The sequence below is a fragment of the Crotalus tigris genome, unplaced genomic scaffold (assembly GCF_016545835.1).
Source record: "Crotalus tigris isolate CLP2741 ecotype Arizona unplaced genomic scaffold, ASM1654583v1 scf7180000017775.1145084777:2100578, whole genome shotgun sequence".
Lineage (NCBI taxonomy): Eukaryota > Metazoa > Chordata > Lepidosauria > Squamata > Viperidae > Crotalus > Crotalus tigris.
The window spans coordinates 2,025,852-2,048,725 of record NW_024096626.1 but is presented as its reverse complement, the minus strand read 5'-3'; positions in this window follow the sequence as shown (position 1 = coordinate 2,048,725).

Below are 22,874 nucleotides of genomic sequence, written 5' to 3'. Positions count from 1 at the left end.
TTAGCAGCGTTGACATCTGGGGCCCCTTACAGAAAGGACAGATCCTGTAACGTAAACAAAAGCATATGTTAGGGGTTGCCCCTCAGTTTGTTAGGGTGTTTCCTATAGAACCTTTTGATGAGTCTGTCGGTTTTCACATTGCTAGCTTTCACCCAAGTGGCTTCAGACAGTGAGTATCCCTTCCATTGCACTAGGTACTGCAATTTCCCTTAAAAATTCTAGAATCAAGAATATGCTTTACTTCATAGTGAATTTGACCTGCTACTACGAGGGGTCTGGATGCTTCTTCAGGGGAGGTCTTAATGTGGAGCCCCTAATAGATTTCAACAAGCTGCAATGGAAGACAGGATGCACTTTCCCTAAAAGCCTAGGGAGTTTTAACTCTACTGTGACTGGGTTAATGATCTTTACAATGGGGAAAGGGCCTACGAATTTCAGTCATAATTTCTTGTTAGGTAATTTGAGGCATAAATATCTAGTCGACAGATAAACCTTTTCTCCAATTTGGAATGTTCTTTGAGGAGCCCTCTTTTTATCTGACTGCTTTTTATAGGTTTCAGAAGTCTTTTTTAAAGCAGTTTTGTGGCTCTCCAAACTTCCTCCCACCCCCTCACCCTCACCAAGAGTCTGAGAAGGCGGGGGTACTTGAGGGTATTCAGATATCGGACTGAACTCTTTTCCTGTGGCTACTCTGAAAGGTGTGAAGCCCATGCTGCTGTGAACAGAGTTATTATAAGTCACCTCTGCAAAAGGGAGGAGATCCATCCAGTTGGTCTGTTGGTATGAAACATAACATCTGAGATATTGCTCCACCATCTTGTTGGCGGCTTCCGTGGCCCGATTAGTAGACGGATGAAAAGTGGATGATAGACCTTGAGATGATCCAATTAATTTAAGAAAGTTCCTCCAAAACTTAGCTGTGAACTGCACCCCCCTCCCGTCTGAAATTATTCGTTTAGGGGCTCCATGCAGATGGTAGATATGTTTCAAGAACAGTTTAGTCAGTCATTGGGCAGATGGAAGCCCTTTGCAGGCGATAAAGTGAGCCTGCTTTGAAAACAGATCTATCACCATCCAGATGACAATATTTCCTCTACTTTCAGGTAAATCTACTATAAAGTCCATAGCAATTTCTTCCCAAGGTTGAGAAGGGTCTGCCACCGGCTGCAGTAACCCAGGGGTTTTCTTTGGAATTCTTTTCATGGTGGCACAAACAGTACAACTCTTGACATAATTTTCCACATCTCTTTTTAACCCCAACCACCAAAACTGCTGACGGATGAGATGTAGAGTTTTTAAATATCCAAAGCATCCAGCCTGCTTTATGTCATGGCTGTGTTTGAGAGCGTTGAGATGGAGGGCTTCTGGCAAGTATAATTTCCCTCCCTTGTAAGCAAGCCATCCCTGCATGTTAGGGAGGTTTGATTGTCATTGAACCATTGATCGGTGAAGAGCTCTTGTTTTATTTTCTTTGCCTCAGAGTCATCAGGGTTAGGGGCCCTGCGGGGCTTGAGTTGAGTGGCAGTTTGTGAATTGGAGATAATTGCCTCATTAACCTCTTCATGTTCGCTTTTGTATTGGGGCAGTCTGGATAGAGCAGGGCTTTTCAACCAGTGGTACGGGTACCACCTGTGGTACATTGGTACCTGACAGGTGATACGTGACCATCCTAGAAAAGTGATAGCGGAGGAGGGGAATGAGCTGAACCGGTGGTAGCACTGCACAAACCTGAGCAAGAGATGGCTGGAGCTGCAGGGCTTTCAGGGCTCAGCGGAAATGCCAGGATCAGCACCAGGCCCCAGCTGGAGCTCGGTGCTGATCCTTGTGCTTCTGCTGAGCCCTGAAGAAGCACCAATCAGCTGGAAAGCAGCACTGATCCTGGCACTTCTGCTGAGCCCAGAAGAAGTGCCAGTCAGCTGGAATGTTGCAGCATCTCCAGGGTCTTGTGATTTACATTCAGATGCTTGGCACCTGATTCATATTTATGATGGTCACAGTGTCCCAGGGTCATGTGAAGTGACCAAAACCTGCTGCAACCACCAAGCAGATGGGGGGAATAAAAACCAAATACCCCCCCACCTCCGCTGCGAATTCTCAACAGAAATGCTCACAACAATGAAAACCTTGGACAGGAGGAAGAGTGCCGCCAGATGGGCAGGCAGGTGTCTTGCTTGGCTGTGGCTTGGGGGGCACTTTTTTCAGTGCCATTGTAACTTCGAACAGTCACTAAGCGAACTGTTGTAAGTGGAGGACTACCTGTACTTTATCACTTTTTTCCTTTTTTTTTGGTCATCAAGTTTTTGATACCTTGCTAGGCGACTGGTGGTACTCGGATATTGCCATATCCTAAAAGTGGTACAATGGGTGAAAAGGTTGAAAAGCCCTGGGATAGAGCATCAGCTAGGAAGTTTTTTTCCTCCCGGGATGTACTTTAGAGTGAAGTTGAAACGATTGAAGTACTGTGCCCAGTGCACCTGCTTTGGGGACAATTTGCGAGGAGTTTTCAATGCTTCCAGATTTTTGTGATCTATCCATACTTCAAAAGACACCTTGCTTCCTTCTAGATCAGTGGTTCTCAATCTGTGGGTTGCGACCCTTTTGTGGGTCAAACGATCATTTCACAGGGGTCGCCAAACCCCCTCCCCATTGTCTGGACTACACTGGGGCAGGAGCTTCTCGCCAACCACTGGAGGGCAGGTGGGGCGACTCTGCCCCAAAGTGCTTCCAGTCACGCCAATCCAAAGGCAGGATATTGGGGCGGGGGCTCCCATTCCGTCCCGTCGCAGCCGTCAAGTCCCTCTGCCTGAGTGGCCCTCAGTAGCTCACTGCTCCCGCAGGCTTCCAGGGGTGACCGCGACGCCCTCCAACTGATCCGGGGCCCCGTCAGTGCCCACCTCCTCTGGCTCCTTCCCCTGCGGCAGTGATGCTCGCTACTTCACCTCGCCACTTTCCCTCGTGCTGGGCTGAGAGGGCCACAAGGCTGTGCGGAGCAAGCGAGAGACTCTCCTTCCCTCCAAGCTTGGTGAGCCAGCCTCGCCCTTTTCGCCCCCTGGTGACAATTCTACCTTTTAATGCCACTGGGGGAGAGGGACCAACCCCCGCCCCCACCTTTATTGCTGCCGACTGAAGATGGCAGGTGAGAGCCGCTGCTCACTTGGGGAAGCCGGCGCGCTTGAGAGACTGGTGGGTTGCCCGCTCGCTCACTCGTACCAGCCAACCGGCCGGCCGGCCAGCCTTCTCACCCTTGCTTTACTTGGCAGCTAGAGAGGCTCATGGCTTTCGTGGACTTCCGTCCCAGGTTCTCCTCCAACCTTTGTAGGCTGGCTGGGCCACCCAAGCCTCCCAGACTGCTCGTACCCTGTCAATAACCTCCATAACAGAGGGTCGGAACTGGTCAAAAGTTCCGCACCTCCAAATCGATCCCCGATCGGACGGAGAGGGAGGGAGGAAGAGAGGGAGAGAAAGAGAGACGGAGAGAGAAAGAGAGGGAGAGAAAGAGAGGGAGAAAGATAGGGAGAAAGAAAGAGGGAAAAAGAGGGAGAGGGGGGGAGAGAAAGGGAAAGAGAAAAAGGGAGAGAGAAATAGAGGAAGAGGGAGAGAGGGAGAGAGAGAGAAGGAGAGAGAGAAAAAGAGAGAGAGAGAGGGAGAGAGAAAGAAAGAGGAAGAGAGAGATTAAATTAGTAACATGGTTCTTAAGTGAATCTGGTTTCCCCACTAACTTTGCTAGTCAGAAGGTTGCAAAAGGCGATCACATGACCCTGGAAAATGTGTTTGTGTATGTGTGTGTGTTGTAGGGCAAGGGGAGAAGAGAAAAGGTCAGGTCTCCTTCAGAGCCATAGGTGGAGCAGCTGAAGGTGTGATTCGGCACCCATGCTTTAAGACAAAATTTCATTTATTTGTAATTAGAAATAAATATTTCACAATATATAATTACATATTGTTTTTGTGATTAATCACTATACTTTAATTATGTTCAATTTGTAACAATGAAAATACATCCTGCGTATCAGATATTTACATTATGATTCATAACAGTAGCAAAATTACAGTTATGAAGTAGCAACAAAAATAATTTTATGGTTGGGAGTCACCACAACATGAGGAACTGTATTAAAGGATCGCGGCATTAGGAAGGTTGAGAACCACTGTTCTAGATAGTGTTGCCAGTTTATTATACTCCATCTAATAGCGAAAGCCTCCTTTTCCCATATTGCCCACCTTCTTTCGCTTTCAGCAATTTTTTTTTGAGGTGTAGACACAGGGTTGCAAAGTTCCCATTTGGTTTCTTTGCAACAATACAGCTCCGATGGCCATGTTGCTGGTGTCGGCTTGAATGACAAAAGGTTCCCCTGGAGGGGTACTTTAGGACCAGCTCAACAGCAAATAGTCTCTTTAGATTCTCAAAAGCGGTTTAACAGCCCATAGTCCATGTTAGTGGTTGGTCCAGTCATGGTTTCCCTGCTCCTTTGCCTGTTTTGAGTAGTTCTGTAAGGGGTAGGGCAATTTCAGCAAAGGAGGGGATGAACTAATACTAGAAATTAGCAAAGCCTAGGAAGCTCTGGAGCTGCTTGCGGGGCTGCCATTCAATTACAGTTTTCACTTTGGCTGGGTCCATTTCAATGCCCTTCTTGGAAATTCTATAGCCAAGATAAACTAATCTGGTCTGGTGAAATTCACATTTTTTTTATTGAAAATTTTTAAAATTTTACAGAAAAAAAGTTCCCTTCCCCCAACCCTCCCAACCCACCCCAACCCTCCCCCAACCTTCCCAGAGCTGAATACAGGCTTAATTAAAATTTAAAGGAAAAAAATTTAAACACAAATAAACCATATACAAATTTGGTTACAATAATTAAACAAATCATAAAATACTTTAACATCAATACTTAAAAAACAGAAAAAGAAAAAAAAAGAAACAAGAAGAAGAAGAAGAAAAAATCTTAAACTTTAAATATAAATTATTCAAAAGCTAAATAATATTTTTTTATATCATACTTGTATTGTATAAAATTTATCCATCTTTTCCATACCAAAAGGTACTTCTCCTGCGATTGATCTTTCAAAAAAGCCGAAATCTTTGCCATTTCCGCTAAATAGGAAACTTTAAGAAACCATTCTTGCAAAGTAGGCAAAGATTCCTTCTTCCAACATTGCCCTACTAACAACCTAGCCGCTGTAATTAGATTTAACATTAATATAGTTTCTTTACTGTCACAGTCGGAAACAATACCCAACAAAAACAATTGTGGAGTAAATTTTATCCTTCTTTTAAAAATTCTTTGAATATTCCACCATATCTTAATCCAAAAAGCTTTTATATTTTTGCATAACCACCAAATATGATAATAAGTAGCATCCAAGCAACCACATCTCCAACATTTAGGCTGCAAGTTTGAATACATACGAGACATTTTTTGTGGATCAAGGTGCCATCTGTAAAACATTTTATAAAAGTTTTCCCGTAAGTTTTGGGCTTGTGTAAATTTAACATTCCTCACCCAAATAATCTCCCAAGTATCTAATGGAACCGATTCATTAAAGTTTTGTGCCCATTTAACCATACAATCTTTAACTAGTTCTGCTTCTGAATCCAGTTCCACTAACACCCCATAAATTCTTTTGATATGGGTTCGTCTTTGATCTTTTATTTGTTTTAACAAATTCTCATCCTCTCTAAGCAAACCCACCTTACAATCTATCTTCCACCTTTCCAATAATTGTCTATACTGAAACCATGAAAAAATAATTTCTTGTATTAAATCCTCCATGGATTTTAATTGCCAATTTTTACCATCCCATCTAAGTAATTGTATATAAGAAATACTATTCATCTTAACTCCTCTCCTTATCCCTTCTATCGCATGCCATGGAATAGCCCATAATGGGATTCTTGAATCACTTCTATAATATTTCTTCCAAATCCAAAGTAAGGAAGTTCTTAAAATATGTCAACCTTCTTATTAAAAATTAAATAGGCATGCCATCCAAAAAGTAAATCCCATCCCTCCAGGAGGAGTACATCTACATTTGTTAAGTTAACCCAGTCACTAATTAATGTTAACACCACAGCATCATAATACAATTTCAAATTTGGTACCTTGAGTCCACCTCTCTCATGAATATCTTGTATAATTTTAAGTTTTTCTCTTGGTTTTTTCCCTGCCCAAATAAATTTGTTGATACCTTTCTGCCATTCATTTAAGTTAACCTCATTCTTTAAAATAGGTATCATTTGAAATAAAAAGAGTAACTTTGGCAAAACATTCATTTTAATCGCTGCAATTCTCCCCAATAGGGACAATTGCAGCTTCTTCCAATTTCCCAAATCCTCTTGTATTTTAACCCACAGCCTTTCATAATTATTTTTATACAGTTTTGCATTAGAAGCAGGTAAGATAACCCCCAAATATTTTACCTTATTAACAACCTCAAAATCTGTCAGCCTAACTAGAGTCTCCTTATCCAAATTAGTCGTATTTTTAAGCAATATTTTAGTCTTATTGTTATTAATTTTAAAACCCGAAACTTGTCCATACTGGTGTATCAGTTGTAACAGTTCAATTACAGAGTAAGTTGGTTGAGATAAAGTAACAACCAAGTCATCTGCAAAAGCCCTTAATTTATATTCTTTTTTATTAACTTCTATTCCTTTTATTTTCTGAGATTCCCGAATTTTAATCAGCAAAATTTCCAAAGTTAGAACAAACAGCAATGGTGACAATGGACAACCCTGTCTGGTCCCCTTCTCAATTGAAAACACCTCTGACAAACCTCCATTAACTATAAGTTGTGCCGTTTGTTTTTGATAAATAACACGAAGAGCTTGTAAAAATTTTTCTCCGAAATTCATTTCCTCAATTAATTTTAACATAAATTGCCAATTTAACTGATCAAAAGCTTTTTCAGCATCTAAAAATATCAATCCTGCAGAAACTTGGTTGTTTTTATCCAAATATTCTATTAAGTTAATAATTTGTCTAACATTATTCTTCGTATACCTTCCAGTTATAAAACCCATTTGATCCATATGTATTAATTGTTTTAACACCCTCATAAGTCTGTTAGTTAAGATTTTCGAAAAAATCTTATAATCTACATTCAAAAGAGATATGGGTCTATAATTCTTTGGTAATGTGAGATCTTGGTCTTCTTTTGGAATCAAAGATATGAAAGCTCTGCCCCATGACAAGGGGGTCTCTGAACCCTGTATTATATTGTTAAAAAGTTCTCTTAAATGTTGTTTCGACTCTTCTACCAAGGTTTTGTAATAAATAGATGTCAGTCCGTCAGTACCCAGTGCTTTACCTAATTTTAGTTCTTTAATTACTATCTCAATTTCCTCAGTGGTGATCAAACCATTAATTTCTTGTTTCTGATCTTCTGTTAATTTAGGGAAGTGAGCATCTTGTATATATTTATCTATATCTGAAGCCTGTACTTTCATTCCCATATATAATTTTTTATAATAGTCTAAAAAAGATTTCTTAATCAGCTCCTTCTGATATACCACTTTACCATTATAATTTATTTTATCTATAGTCCTCAACCTCTGCTTCTTTCGCAATTGATAAGCCAACCATCTCCCTGGTTTGTTAGCATTGCAAAATGTATTATGTTTCATATACAGTAAGTTGCTGTTTGATCAGCCATCAACATATTAAATTGTGATTTAATCAATTTTATAGATTCTTTAATCTTCTCATCTGTAGGATTCACAATTAAGGCTTTTTCTTTTAATTTAATCTCCTCTTCCAACTCCTTACATTTCTGCACCTGGTTCTGTCTATAAACCTTATTCATTTGTATCAAGACCCCCTGTATGTAAGCTTTACCTGCATCCCAAACCATTGGCATTGAAGTTCCCTTATACATATTTAAAGCAAAGTATTCCTTTAATTGCTCCTTTAATTTCTGAACATTCTTTTCTTGTCTAAATAAATTTTCATTCATCCTCCAAGATCTCCTCTCCTCTTTTTCATTAACCAATTCCATCCAAACTGGACTATGATCCGTCAATGTTCTAGGAAAAATCTTAGCATTCTTTACCCTAAAATATAAGTCCGTTGTAATAAAAAAAATCAATTCTTGAAAAAGATTGGTGTCTGTCCGAGAAAAAGGTAAAGTCTCTCTCCTCCAAATTATGTTCATGCCAATAGTCTCTCAACTCCCAATCCTCTTTCAAATCAAAAAAAGCCTTAGGTAATTTAGCCTGTTTAAAAGAGATAGAAGATCCTTTTTTATCTCTTTGTGTATCTAAAACACCATTCCAGTCTCCCATTAATATAACAGATCTATAGTCCAGCAAAGTCAATTTTTGATGTAGCAGTCTGTAAAATTGTTCCTGTTGTTGGTTTGGTGCATACAAACCTATAAGTACTCTCTTACCATACAGTCCCACTTCAATCATGACATATCTCCCTTGAGGATCAGAATCTACTAAACAAGCTGATAAATTTTGCTTAACATAAATAACTACACCCCCTTTTTTCCCAAGAGCAAAAGATGCAAAATGAGATCCCAGTCGGGTGTTAACTAAATATTTTTGATCCTTAGAATTAATATGTGTTTCCTGCAAACAAATAATATCATTGTTATGTTGCTTTAAATAGTGAAATATTTTCTTTCTCTTCTGAGGGGAATTGAGGCCATTAGCATTCCATGTCAGGAGCTTTACCATCTCCCTTGACCATAAGCCTGGAGAAGACTGCTTGAAGATCTGCCATTGAAGATTGTACTGCAGAACTCTTGGGTCTTGTTCCTCCCACAGGCTCAGAAACAAATTCTTGTAAAACTTCTTTAACATCTTTCTTCTGTTGTTCCTTTTCCTTACGTCTGTGGGCTGCCCGGGTCATCCTTTGCTCTTTTATCCCTGCTTGTTGCAACCACTCAGCCTGTAATTTTCCAGCTTCCATCAATACTACTTCTTCAGACTGCTGTTCTGCCTCCTTGCCATCCAAAACTTTCATCATCATAGGTGGTGATGAGCGTGCTCCCAGGACCGACATATAAAACTCCTTTGCTTTAGAAACAGTATTAAGTCTGTAACGCGTCCCCGCATGACTCACCACTATGCCAATCGGAATCTCCCATCTGAATGGCATCAACCTTTTTTTAAGTTCATCAGCTAAGAAGGCAAACTCTTTTCTTCTTCTTAAAATTTTAGATGGAATCTCCTTTAGAATTATAACATCTTGTGCAGCAATCTGAAACCTCTTATTGTAAAAAACTTGTATAATTTCATTACGCAGAGATCTTTTCCCAAAATAAATTACCACATCTCTTGGCAAATTTCTTTGCTTTGCAACCCAGGAGTTAACTCTAAATATTTTTTCAATTTCCCTGGATATTGCCTCTTTTTCTCTATCCAAAACCACAGCAAAATCATTTGCTACAATCTCTCTCAGGTCTTGTTGCATGTCTTCTCTCAGCCCCCTGATTCTTAAAGTGAATTCCATTTCTCTATATTGAGACATAACAATATCATCTTGTGAAATTTCCATCTTTTTTTCCATGCCTTCAAATTTCTCCTCCAAAACCTCCACCTTATCTGCAACTTCTTCCACTCGAGAATCCAGCTTCTCAACCACAGAAGCAAGTCCTTTTAGAGCCACAACTATGTCTTCCCTCAAAATAATATTATTCTCCACTAAAAGCTCTTTCACTTCCCCTCTAATTTGAGATATAGCATTTCCCATTATATCTTGCATGTCTTTTACCGTTACTGATGGCAGAGGAGGGGAAGGAGGTGGTGTAGCTTTTGGTTGTTGTGCTGGTAGAATCGCAGGAGAAGAAGCCACCTTAGGTACTGTAGATGTTGCTTGCCGCCTTGAAGCCATTTTCAAAAAGAAAAGTTTTGTTTCTTCTTTCCTCCTTCTTAAAAAAAAAATAGAAAAAATACAAAAAAAACCCTTGAAAAAATAACAAAAAAGAATTTAGCAAAGAGGGAAAGTAATCTTCCTGAAACACAAATCCAACTCAAAAAAACCTTTAAAAACAATCTATTCCATTCCGTTCCGTTCCGCTCCCTTCAAAAAAACCAAAACTTTCCAATTGCCATTTTACTTTCCCTCTCGATAAAAGAAAAAAGAGGAAATAAAAATCAATCTTTAAACTTAAAGTCCAAATAAGATCAAAAATAAAATCCTTTATCCAGCTCTGTCCGCTTTTAAAATAACTCACCAGGTTTCTTTAAGCATGGAGGTGGGAGCGGCGTCTTGCTTTGTCCCCAAGGGACAAAGACAGCTGAGAGGCGGAGACAACCTGAACTCCGTGGGAGCACTCTTTTTACCCCCAAAAGAAAACTTCCTTGGGGGTCTCAGAGGCTCTACCTCTATTCAGGTGATACTCCCCTCCCTCCCTTTGCCCGGGAGGGAGGTTTTGAGCCGCGGAACAGCTGATGCCTGCTGTTCTCTGCGGTTCTAACGCTTTCTCAGGAGGATGGCTACAAAGTAGCCGCCATCGCCCGCGCTAATCCACCGGAAGTCCTGAAATTCACATTTTGACAGTTTGACATAAAGATTGGCATTCAATAGTTTCTTCAACACTTCTCTCACCAACTTTATATGATAAGTCATATTTGTGCTGTATATCAGGATGTCATCAAGATATACCAGAACCCCCTTGTATAAATGATCATGTAGGACCTCATTAATCAATTGCATGAATACAGCTGGGTCCCCCTGTAGCCCAAATGGCATGACTTTGAACTGATAGCTTCCCAACGGGCAGTTGAAGGCAGTTTTCCACTCATCTTCCTCCTTTATTCTCACCCGGTAATATGCTTCTCTCAGATCCAGTTTAGTGAAGATGCACCTCTTAGCCAAGTGGGTTAATAAGTCTTTTAGGAGGGGGAGGGGGTATTTATTTTCCACACTCACTGATTCAAGGATTTATAGTCCATGCAGAGACGAAGAGACCCATCTTTTTTTTTCTCTAAACAATACAGGGGCTCCCACAGTAAACTTGGCCCGTTCAATGAACCCCCTCTCTTGTTCACAGATCGCTGCATCTCCTCCATTTCGAGGGGGGACATAGCATACATTCTCGGGCATGGGACTTTGGCTCCTGGCAACAGTTCAATAGAACAGTCATTGGGTCGGTGGGTAGGCAGGATGTCACATTTCTTCTCACTAAATGCCTCCGCCAGATCCCGGTACTCACTAGGTATGAGTGGCTCACCTGGTGGCAGTGAGGCCGCCACATGCGCTCGCTCATTGGGTGGGCTAAAGTTTTCTGTAACATCCATTGAATCAATAGGGGGCTTGGGCCCTATAGGTAGCCTCACAGTTCTCATTCCATTCTCCCACTAGATAAACGGCTTCCATTTGTTCAACTAGGCTAATCCTAGGATCACAGCCTCAGTCATTTTTGGAGCCAACAGGAAGTGAATGAACTCCCAGTGCTCACCTATTTCTAAGCATTTCTATTTCAGTTAATTGTGTGATTGAAGTCCCTCCCATCAGGGAGCCATCAGCTTGCTCAAACCTTACAGGTTTGGAGAGCAGCTTTGCTCATATGCCCATTTCCCTGACAAATGGCAAGCTAATGGTGCACCGGGAGCATCTGGAATCAACTAGCACTTTTAATTCTGCCTGTGCTCCTGATTTAGGGATTATGAGTTTGGCAGGTAGAGAGAAAGGTGGGATGTGTCAACTCACCATTGGGTCGTTCTCTCCTTCATCATCGCTGTCGAAAGGGAGTTGAGTGGGGGAAGATCCAGCCTGGGTTCCGGCATCCTCTTGTGTGGGGGATGTGACTTGGGCAACCGGTTCCTGTGTGATCCAGTTGGATTTCTCTCTTGTTGGCTGCTGGGCAGGTTTCTTTCTCACTGCTGATCCTGGTCTGTTCTGCTGTTGGGGGTAGGGGACTGGGCAGTTCATTGCTTGATGTCCCTGCTGTCCACATCGGAAGCATTTGATTGGCATGCCTGTAGGTGGCTGCGGTCTTTCAGCAGTTGCAGCAAATGGGAGTTTTTGGGGGGTGGTTGTCGTTTGGGTTGCTCCAGCTTTGGCTTGGCTTCGGGTGGGGGAGGCTTCTTGTAGCAGGTGAGCTGAACATCTAGTCTTACTGCTGCCTGGTACCTTTCTTGTAGCTGATCAGGTACTGCTCAGTAGATGCAGGCCTACAGAGGTGATCATCTAGTCCTTATTGGAAAGATGGACTATGGATTGCTCAGGTCACCTCTCTATCCGACTGGCTAACTTGCGAAACTCTCGTACGTACTCCAGGGCAGGCCTGCCGGCTTGTTTTATCTTATGGATTTGTTCTTCTGCTTTGAGGGCAATGGATAGGACCTCAAATATTGCTCTTAGTCCTAGGAGGAAGAGGTGGGGGTCCTCCAATTCGGGGGCTTGCTCATTATATACATTATTCAGCCACTTGGATGCCTCTCCCTCTAAGCTGGATGCAATTACATTGACCATGCAGCTGGGTCCGGGTAGAGATGGCCACAGTGGTTCAGATGAGAGGGCACTTGGTTGAGGAAAAAAAATCAGCTTCTCTGGGTCCCCATTGAAGATTGCTCTAAAAGGTGGAGTAATCATTGGCTGCTGGGCTCCCCACTGTGTTTGTTACAATGGCTGCTGAGCCCTCTGCTGTGGTTATTGCACCCCCAATTGCTGTTGGCCCTGCCCGGGCTGCTGATTCAGTGGCTGCTTGGCTCCCCATTGTGGTGGTTGCACTCCCAGTTGCTGCTGGCCCCACCTTGGTTACTGATTCAATGGCTGTAGGGCTCCCCACTGTGGCTGTTGCACCCCCAGTTACTGCCTGCCCCATTCTGGCTGCTGCCGCATTCTCAGGGGTTGGACATTTGTGGGCTGTGCCCCCCCCCCGCTGTGGTAGCATTGCCTACAGTTGGGGCATCCCACCGTAGGTCTCCCAAAGGTTGCTGCCTGAGTAGGGGCTGTTGCCATTCTCCCTGCTGTTGGTCTGCCAGAAGCTGTGATATCTTCGATTGTTGTAGGGCCCCCTGTCATTGCTGTACGTTCAGGGGTGATGACCAATTCCCTTGCTGCAGTCGTCCCCCCACTGGTTGTTGGTCTTCTGGCCTCTGCACCACCCCAAGTTGTTGCAGGGCCTCTATTATCTGCTGCAAACTCAGAGATTTTTCATCTCCCACCTGTGGGGGCTGCCATACCCCCCATTACTGCAGACTGGGTAATTGATATGCACATTGGTCTGGGGAATCGTTATTCCAGAGGCTGCCCAGGCCTTCATCTCGGTGGCGGCAGTTGGGGCTTCTGGAGGGGCAGTGACTGGGGCTATCTCTCCCTGTAGGACTGGAGGCTCTGGCAGGGGGCTTTAGGAGCAGGAAAGATGCCTGCTCCTCTTGGTAGGAGTTGAATGTCCTGATCGCTGGCATGAGGGGAATGGGAAGGTTGCTCCAAACTTCTCACATCTAGCCTCCTCTACCAATTTCTCCACTGACTGACTGCGAGCTGCGGACAGATATTTCCACTCACCCGAGTCCTCAGTGGCAGACAATCTGGTAGCTCTCCCATGGTCTGGGGAATGTGATGTGCGGGAATCCTTTTGTGTAGTCCAGTCTCTTCCACCTTTGAGGCTTTAAGGGTGGCAAGGCCAGCTCGAAGCGTCTGGAGTTTCCGCTGGGCTTTACCCAATTTGACAACCAGATTAGCTGTCCTAGTTGCTTGGGTTTCACCCCCAGCTGGGAGGCCTGCAAAAGCTCCTTCTCTACCAGCATGCTAGCTTTCACTTCCCCCCTGGGGTAGCAGCTGCTGCCGGGATGCTGGCTTCAGGCAATTTCTCCCTCTCCATGGCAAAGTCTTCCCCAAATCTTCATCAGCTTATCCCTCAATGCTAGGGACAGCGACTGGGGCTTAGGACCCCTAAATAGTTAGGAAAATTGGAGATTTTGGCTTAATGTCAGGGCTCCGACACATGAGATTCTTCAAAGAATTTTGAGGCATTCTTTACCTTAAAGAATCTTTATTCAAGTAGCAACACATCGGTACGTACATAGTCCAAGCCAAAATCTGGTTTCCCCTCCCCTAACCACATAGTATCAAAGCCCAATTCCCTCCTCCGACTAACAGTCATAAATCACATTCTCCAATTAGTTTAAAATGCTGCTTTCCCACCAGTTCTACAATCTGCCAATTCTTATCATCTCTTATTACAAAGAACCTTGGTTCCCACCATGATACATTATTGTTTTGTCTAACTAAACTCCCAAACGCATTCCTCCCCCCCCAGTATCATCTAATTCTAACTCTAAGAGTAAAACATAAAGTAAAGTAAAATGGTTGCGTCTCCATATGTTATCAAAGCAAGAACATTCGATGTTAGCAGCGTTGACATCTGCTTTATCCTGGAAATGGCTGTTAGCAACATATAAGGAAGGGATAATTTCCTAAGACCTCACAATTTAAGAATACCAATGTTAAATTGGATTGCCAACAAATTTCTGTCTGTGACAAAACAGAACACAAAATTGCTTTCTCCTTTGAACTGGGCATTTCCAATTGAATTGCCTCTTCCTTCCCTCCTTTCTTCCTCCTCTTCTTCCCCTTTTTCTTCCTCCCTCCCTCCTTCTCTTCCCCCCTTTCCTTCTTTCCTCCTGTTATGTATTGAATATATATAAAGTTGTGTTAATCCTTGCTAAAGTGAAACTAACTTAACTCCAATTGCTTGTGAAGCTAAAATGAAACTAACCTTTAGATGACCCTGACTGTTAACTCCAACTGTTTTGGAGGGAAACTTTGAACATTCATATTTGGGTGGGTGTTTCAAGTATTGTGATTGATTAAGGCCGTGTGGGCTCAGAGTATAAATTACAGGCAATTGCCTGCAGTTCTCCAGTTCTAGTTTGAGTCAATAAATAACGTTGTAACTATGCTGGTCTGCTCCTTGCCTATTGAAGCCCACGACACAATAGTGGTGACGAGGATGGGATGCTGCAGAGGAGAGAGCTGCTGCTAACCAAGAGACTGAAATCACTGGGTGATAGGCTGGGTAAAGAGCCCTGGCAGGCCTAGTTCTCACCCCCCCCCACCTACCAGTAAGCCACACTGGAGGCACGCTGAAATCACTGGGTGTCAGACCAGGTAAAGAGCCCTGGTGGGACCACGCTCCCCACCCTGCCTGCCAGTAAGGCACCACTAGAGGCACAGATATACCTGAGGGATCTGTCCCCAGGATCCCAAAGTGCAGCATAGCTCCAACCGCAGCAGTACAGGCATTAACCAGCACTACAGGGGCCTCCCCAAAATGGCTAAATTGGGAAGGCTCAATGAGTTCAATATTACTCATCTGGAACAATGGAGCTCATATGTCTCCCGACTAGACAACTATCTCCGGGCTAAGATCACAGATGGTGGTCTGAAGGCAGCAACCTTACTATGTATCTGCGGAAAAGCCACGTTTGATATCACTGAAAATCTGATAGCACTGGCAAGTATAGAGACTGTGGCCTATGCAGACCTCAAGAAAACATTAAGGGAACATTTTGAGCTGAAACTCTCAATAATTGCTTGGCGCCATGCATTCGAGCAACGTGAGCAGAGATCCAAGGAATCTGCAGCAGAATTTGTGCCACCCTTTTGCCAAGCTTCCCACCAAAGCGAGTTCCCTGACCTGGAAGACTGTCTCAGAGACAGGCTTGTTTGTGGCCTGCATATTAGAGAATTACAACAGCGCCTATTCGCCATGGAGAAACTGACTTTCCAAGACGCATTGAAAGAAGTCATGGTGGAAGAAGCTGCCGGAGGGGCAATGAAGACCACATCAGCCCCACAGCAATCCACCAAGAGACCGCAGAAGGCTCAGGGGAGGCCAAATCGATCGTTTGCAGAGAAAGCCACCCAGACGGCCATGCTCCACAAAGCAAGCAACTTCCCCACAGAGCTGTGCAAGCTGCGGGGGACAGCATGAAAGAGTAGAGTGCAGATTCCGCACAGCAGTATGCCGTGCCTATGGAAAGCAAGGGCACCTTGCCAGAGTTTGCAGAGGTCATCAGTGGGAAACGAAACCTGCAACACAGCAGCACAAGGGGAAATGGCCCCCAGGACAGAACAGAGTTGAATAATGCTCAGAAAGCTGTAGCATCCAACGCATAAGGGCCCAACGTTTCATCAAAGAAAAGATAAGACTCCAACTAAGACTGCAAGGGGTCCCATGCTCCATGGAGTTAGATACTGGATTGGCCCTGTCCATTATCTCCTCCAGGACTTTCAACCACATTTGCAAACATAGCTGATGGTGGGTCCCACTCAAATCATCGAGCTTCCAGAATTGCTGAGTTCCCATAAGGGGGAAAGCTACCATTAGACTACAATTCAGAGAGTTTGAGGGTACCCTCAGCATAGTGATCGTAGAAGGACCATGCATCAACCTCATGGGACTGGACTGGTTTGAGGCCATGGGCATCAGGGTGACAGGCATCCATCGAACACAAATAGCTGATCTAGCAGCAGTATGCCAACAATATGCTGATGTATTCAGCACAGAGTTGGGACAATACAAAGGGGCACCCATTTCACTCAACTTCAATCCAGCAGTAACTACAATCTGATTTAAACCGCACAGGGTTCCCTTTGCATTGAAGCCTAAAATTGATGCGGAACTAGACAAGCTGGTACAGCAGGGAGTGCTCCAACCTGTGGACTGTAGCCAGTGAGAGATTCCAATAGTGACCCCAATTAAGCCTAATGGGGACGTCTGCATTTGCGCAGACTACAAATGCACCATAAACAAGGCATTACAGCAACATGCTTACCCTGTACCAGTAGTGAGCCACATCCTTGCTTCCCTCCAGGGAGGCTGAATCTTCGCTAAGTTAGATCTTGCCTAGGCTTACCAACAGCTACCGGTGGATGACACTACCATAGAAGCACAAACAATCGACACACACAGAAGTGCATTCCGAGTGCTCCGCTTGCAGTTTGGGGTAAGCGTAGCACCAGGGTTGTTCCAAAGTATTATGGAACAAACACTGAAGAACATTCCCGGCATCTGCCCATATTTTGATGATGTCCTGATTGTGGGGGAATCAGCGACGGTTCTGGTGGAACGTCTCCATGTAGTACTCCAATGTTTCCGTGAGGCAGGCCTAAAACTCAAGAAGGAAGTGCCAGATCAGCATGGAATCTACAGAATTCTTGGGTTTCCACATCGATGCTGCCAGAATCTACCCATCTGACACAAAGCTAAATACAATTCAGCAAGCCCCCACACCAAAATCCAAGAGGGAGCTACAAGCATTCCTGGGCTTGCTCAATTTTTACCATTCCTTCTTACCGCATAAGGCTGCCCTGGCAGAATCGCTACACCACCTACTGGACAAAAAAATGCCCTGGGTCTGGCAGAGACAAAGCGTTCAAGGCAGTAAAATCACTGTTATCATTGGACTAACTGTTATCACTGTTAGCTCATTTCAATGAAAACCTACCAGTAACACTAGCCTGTGACGCTTCGCCATACGGCATGGGGGAAATTCTAAGCCACAGGATGCCAGGTGGTAGAGAGTCCCCCATCTCATACTATTCTAAAACATTATCATTGGCTGAAAGAAACTATTCTCAGATAGACAAGGAAGCCCTTGCCATAGTGGCTGGCATTAAGAAGTTCCATGACTTCTTATATGGACCACAAACCTCTGTTTGGTCTCTTCACAGCAGACAGACACCGCAGATCCTGTCACCACGAATGCTACGATGGTCCATTTTCATGGCTACATACTCGTATCGGCTAGTCTACAAGCTGGGTAAGGAAATGGGCCATGCCGATGCTCTCAGCCGACTGCCTCTACCACAGACTTGATCTGGACCCAGCCCCAGCTTGTCGTATCCTGGCGATCCAGGACTGCCTTGAAGTACTCTTACATGCAGGGGACATTGCAGCTGAAACCACCATGGACAGAAAGCTTAGCTGCATTCTCAACTGGATGTTAAGGGGATGGCCAGAGCCCCGGCCAGGCCCTGAGTTCCATCATTATGCTTCTCAGAAAAATGAACTGTCAGCCCACAAGGGATGTGTGCTGTGGGGCAGCAGGGTCATCATTCCATCCAGTCTTCACTCCAGAGTGCTGGATTCCTTACATGAGGGGCACCCAGAATTGTTCGAATGAAGGCTCTAGCCAGGAGCTACTTGTGGTGGCCAGGCCTGGACAAGGACATTGAGAATCAAGTAAGGAGTTGCCAGGCCTGCCAAGAAACCCAACCAGAGATGCCACAAGCATCAGTACAGCGCTAGGAGATCACGCATGCCCCATAGTCTTGCGTGCACATTGACTTTGCAGGCCCTTTTCAAGGGCAGGTGTTCCTAATTGTAGTAGACAGTTATTCCAAGTGGTTGGAAATGGCAGTAGTCTCATTGATGACAACAACCAGGGTCATCCAAAAGTTGTGCCAGCTGTTTGCCATACATGGTCTGCCAGATATAATTGTGTCCGACAACAAGGCACAATTCACGGCAGGAGACTTTCAACCTTTCCTCAATGCAACATGATTTGGCATGTCACATCTGCTCCATTGGGAGCAGGGAGAGCTGCCCCTGCGATCCCCAGCCATGGGACTGTTGGCCCAGCTGGCCGGGAATATGCGCCAGAGTCCTGACTGCTTTAAGAGGTGAGTAGAAGATGGGGGGGAGAAAGGGAGGGGGAGGCATTTTCCAACCAGACCCGCGGGAGCGCCTCCTCCTGAGGTCCGGCACCGGCTTCCTTGTCCTCCTCCTCCTTCCCTTTTTATTTATTTATTTTATTTATTTCAGTATTTATATGCCGCCCAATCCCAAAGGACTCAGGGCGGCATACAAAGTTAAAAACAATGATAAAACAATAAAATAAAGCAGTCATACCGCGAGTCCGATCATATCCTGGCCCCCGGGGGACATCAGCCCCAGGCCTGCCAGAACAGGAGGGTTTTAACGGCCTTCTTAAAGGCCGGCAGGGTGGGAGTAGTTCGAACCTCAGGGGGAAGCTGATTCCACCAGGTCGGAGCCACCAAAGAAAAGGCCCTTCCCCGAGGGCCCACCAGCCGACATTGTCTGGCCGACGGGACCTGAAGGAGGCCCAATCTATGGGACCTCACCGGTCTCTGGGAGCTATGCGGCAGAATGCGGTCCTGTAAGTAACCTGGCCCTATGCCATGAAGGGCTTTAAAGGTGATAACCAACACCTTGAATTGCATCCGGAGACCCACAGGAAGCCAGTGCAGCTCGCGGAGGATAGGTGACACGTGGGCGTACCTTGGCGCGCCCACAATCGCTCTCGCGGCTGCGTTCTGAACCAACTGCAGCCTCCGAACGCTCTTCAAGGGTAGCCCCATGTAGAGCGCATTACAGTAATCCAGTCTTGAGGTGACAAAGGCATGAGTGACTGTGAGTAAAGCCTCCCGGTCCAAATAAGGCCGCAACTGGTGCACTAGGCGAACCTGTGCAAAGGTCCCCCTGGCCACAGCCGATAGATGTTGTTCCAGATTTAGCTGTGAGTCTAGGAGGACACCCAAGTTGCGTGCCTGCACTGAGGGAGGTAAATTTGCCCCCCCCCCAGGACTAAAGATGGACCATCCAGTTGGCCTTTGGGAGGCAAGACCCAGAGCCACTCAGTCTTGTCAGGGTTGAGTCTAAGCCTGTTCACCCCCATCCAGACCCTCACATCTTCCAGGCACCGGCACATCACGTCGACTGCTTCACTGAAAGGACACGGGGTGGAGATATATAATTGGGTATCATCCGCGTACTGATGATACCTCACCCCGTGTCGCCGAATGATCTCACCCAGCGGTTTCATGTAGATGTTAAAAAGGAGGGGGGACAGGACCGAGCCCTGAGGCACCCCATAATCGAGGCGCCTAGGGGTCGATCTCTGTCCGCCCGCCAACACCGACTGCGACCTGTCAGAGAGGTAGGAGGAGAACCACCGCAATACGGTGCCGCCCACCCCCACCTCTCCGAGACGACGCAGAAGGATACCATGGTCGATGGTATCGAAAGCCGCTGAGAGGTCAAGAAGCACCAGGATAGAGGAATGACCCCTATCCCGGGCTCGCCAGAGGTCATCGGTCAGTGCGACCAAAGCAGTCTCAGTGCTGTAGCCGGGCCTGAAACCAGATTGAAAAGGGTCCAGGTAATTGGTTTCATCCAAGGATCGCAAGAGTTGAGATGCCACCACCTTCTCTACAACCTTCCCCACAAAGGGGAGGTTGGAGACGGGACGAAAGTTCTTCAAAACAGCTGGGTCCAGGGAAGGCTTCTTGAGGAGGGGCCTCACCACCACTTCCTTTAAAGGTTGCGGGAAAGACCCCTCCATCAAGGAAGCATTGATTATTGCCTGGAGCCAGCCTCGTGTCACCTCCCTACTGGCCGAAACCAGCCAGGAGGGGCACGGGTCCAATAAACAGGTGGCGGCATTCATTGCCCTCACGGCCTTGTCCACTTCATCAGGGGTCACAGGCTCAAACTCGCTCCAGATAATATGACTAAGACCAGCCCCTGGCAACTCGGCTGGCACTGCCCAGTCAGAGTCCAGGTCCCTCTGAATCTGAGCGATTTTGTCCGAAAGAAACTGAACAAACTCCTCAGCTCTCCCCTGCAAGGGTTCCTCCGCCTCCTCCACTTTAAGAAGGGAGCGGGTCACCCTAAACAAGGCGGCCAGGCGAGATTCTGCGGATGCAATAAGTGTAGAAAAGTGAACACGCTTTGCCGCTCTTATCTCCACTAAATAAGTCCTAAGATAGGCTCTTAATAGTGATCGGTCAGATTCAGAGTTACTGGCCCTCCAATGTCGCTCTAGACGTCTCTTGTGGCGCTTCATCTCCCGGAGCTCCTCAGTAAACCAAGGCGCCCTCCGGGGACCACCACCACAGAGAGGTCACAAAGGCGCAATTCGATCCAAGGCCCCGGACGCCGCCTCATTCCAGGCCGCAACCAGGGACCCGGACGAGTTGTGGACAAAGGAGTCAGGTATTTCCCCAAGCTCCTCCTAGAACCGATCTGGGTCCATTAGGCGCCTGGGGCAGAACCACCTAGTCAGTTCCCTCTCCCTGCGATGGGGGAGTGATGCTCTGAAGTCCAGCCTCAATAGGAAATGATCTGTCCATGACAAGGGCGAGATCTCTATTCCCCTTAATTCCAGATCATGTCTCCATTGCCCCGAGAGAAACGCAAGGTCGAGTGTGTGACCACCCCTATGGGTCGGATCCTGAATTATCTGGGTCAGGTCCATGGTTGCCATGGAAGCCATGAACTCCTGCGCCGCCTCTGAGCGATCGCCGAGTGATGGTAGGTTAAAGTCCCCCAGTACTATAAGTCTGGGGAACTCCACCGCCAACCCGGCTACTGACTCCAGCAACGCAGGCAGGGCTGTTGCAACGCAGCTGGGAGGTAGGTACGTCAGCAGCAAGCCCAACTGAACCCGTGAACCCAACTTCAATAGGAGGGACTCACACCCAACAACCTCCTTCTTCCTCCTGTTGCCTCCCGGGTGGCAGTCCTGGCTGGGGTGGTGGCCGGCGGGGGCATCGCTCCCTGGGTGATGCTAGTGGGTCGCGGATGGCCAGGAGCATCGTGCATTGCAGAGCGGCCCCAGCTCCTCCAGCAGCTGATGGGGGTGTTCTGCAGATGCCCTGCGAGTTAAGCCCAGGGACGCTGTCAGCGCGAGGGGAGGCTTGGCGATGCAGCCGACAGACGGGGCATTCTGCAGATGCTTCGTGGCCCCGACTTGAGCTCAGGGACGCCAGTGGCACGTGGGACAGCCTGCCAATGTGACCGTGAGCTGAGGTGTCCCTGCAGGCCCGGCGGGCAGCGAAGCTGGGTGTCTCCAGCAGCGACAGGGTCTTCTGCTGCCTCCTGTCCCCCCCTCCCTGCCCCTTCAGTGCCCTCTGCCTTTCATTTTTTTTTCTCTCTCTCTCTTTCTCCTCACCTGTAGAAAAAAGAGGGAGGAAGGGAGAGGAAAGAGAGAAAGAGAAAGGGAGAGGGGAAAGAGAAAAAGAGAGAAAGAGAGGAAAGAGAGAGAGGAAGCGCAAGTGCCTCTCTCTCCCCCCTCTCTCTCCTCACCTGGAGAAAGAAGGGGGGAGGGAGGGAGAGGAAAGAGAGAAAGAGAGAGGGAGAGGAGAAAGAGAAAAAGAGAGAGAAAGAGAGAGAGGAAGCGCAAGTGCCTCTCCCCCCCCCTCTCTCTCACACACACACACACTGAGTGGGGGAAGAGGACTGGCAGACCAAGGGCAGAAAGAGGGAGGGAGGGAGGGAGGGAGGGAGGGAGAGACAGAGAGAGAGAGACCCTTTTGACATCTAAAATGAAGATAACACTGAAGATATACATATAATAAAGGTAAAAAAGGATATATGCAGTGTTATCTTCATTTTAGATGTCAAAAGGGTTTTGCGGCTCCCAGTGTTTTGTTTTTGGTGGGAAATGGGTCCAAGTGGCTCTTTGAGTGTTTTGGGTTGCTTACCCCTGCTCTACCCATACAGTGACTCCCCATTGGCCAGAATGGGCAGTGATGGAGGGGGGAGTGCTTGTTTCGAAACATCGCATGCTGTTTTGTATGTCTCTTTGTATTGTACTTTTTTAGCATGCACTCCAGTTCGATATTATATTTTCTTTGTGACTTTTTAATCCTTTTTACAGTGTGCGTGACTATATATACTTTCCTTGAATCTTAATTTAGTTTCAGAGTTTTCATCTTGAAATTCTTAGTTCCTGCATTGCGGTTTGTTCTTACGCCCTTTTTATATTTCTTTTTGCATCTTAAATTTCACTTGTAATTCAATCATTAAATGTTACTGTTTTTCTTTTCGGGCATTTCACTTTCTTGCAGTTGAATTTTGTTTTCAATGGTCATTACATTTAAGTGTCTTGAATAAATAAGATAATAATGAAATACATGTACCACGAAGTTTGAGAATAAAGTGACGGG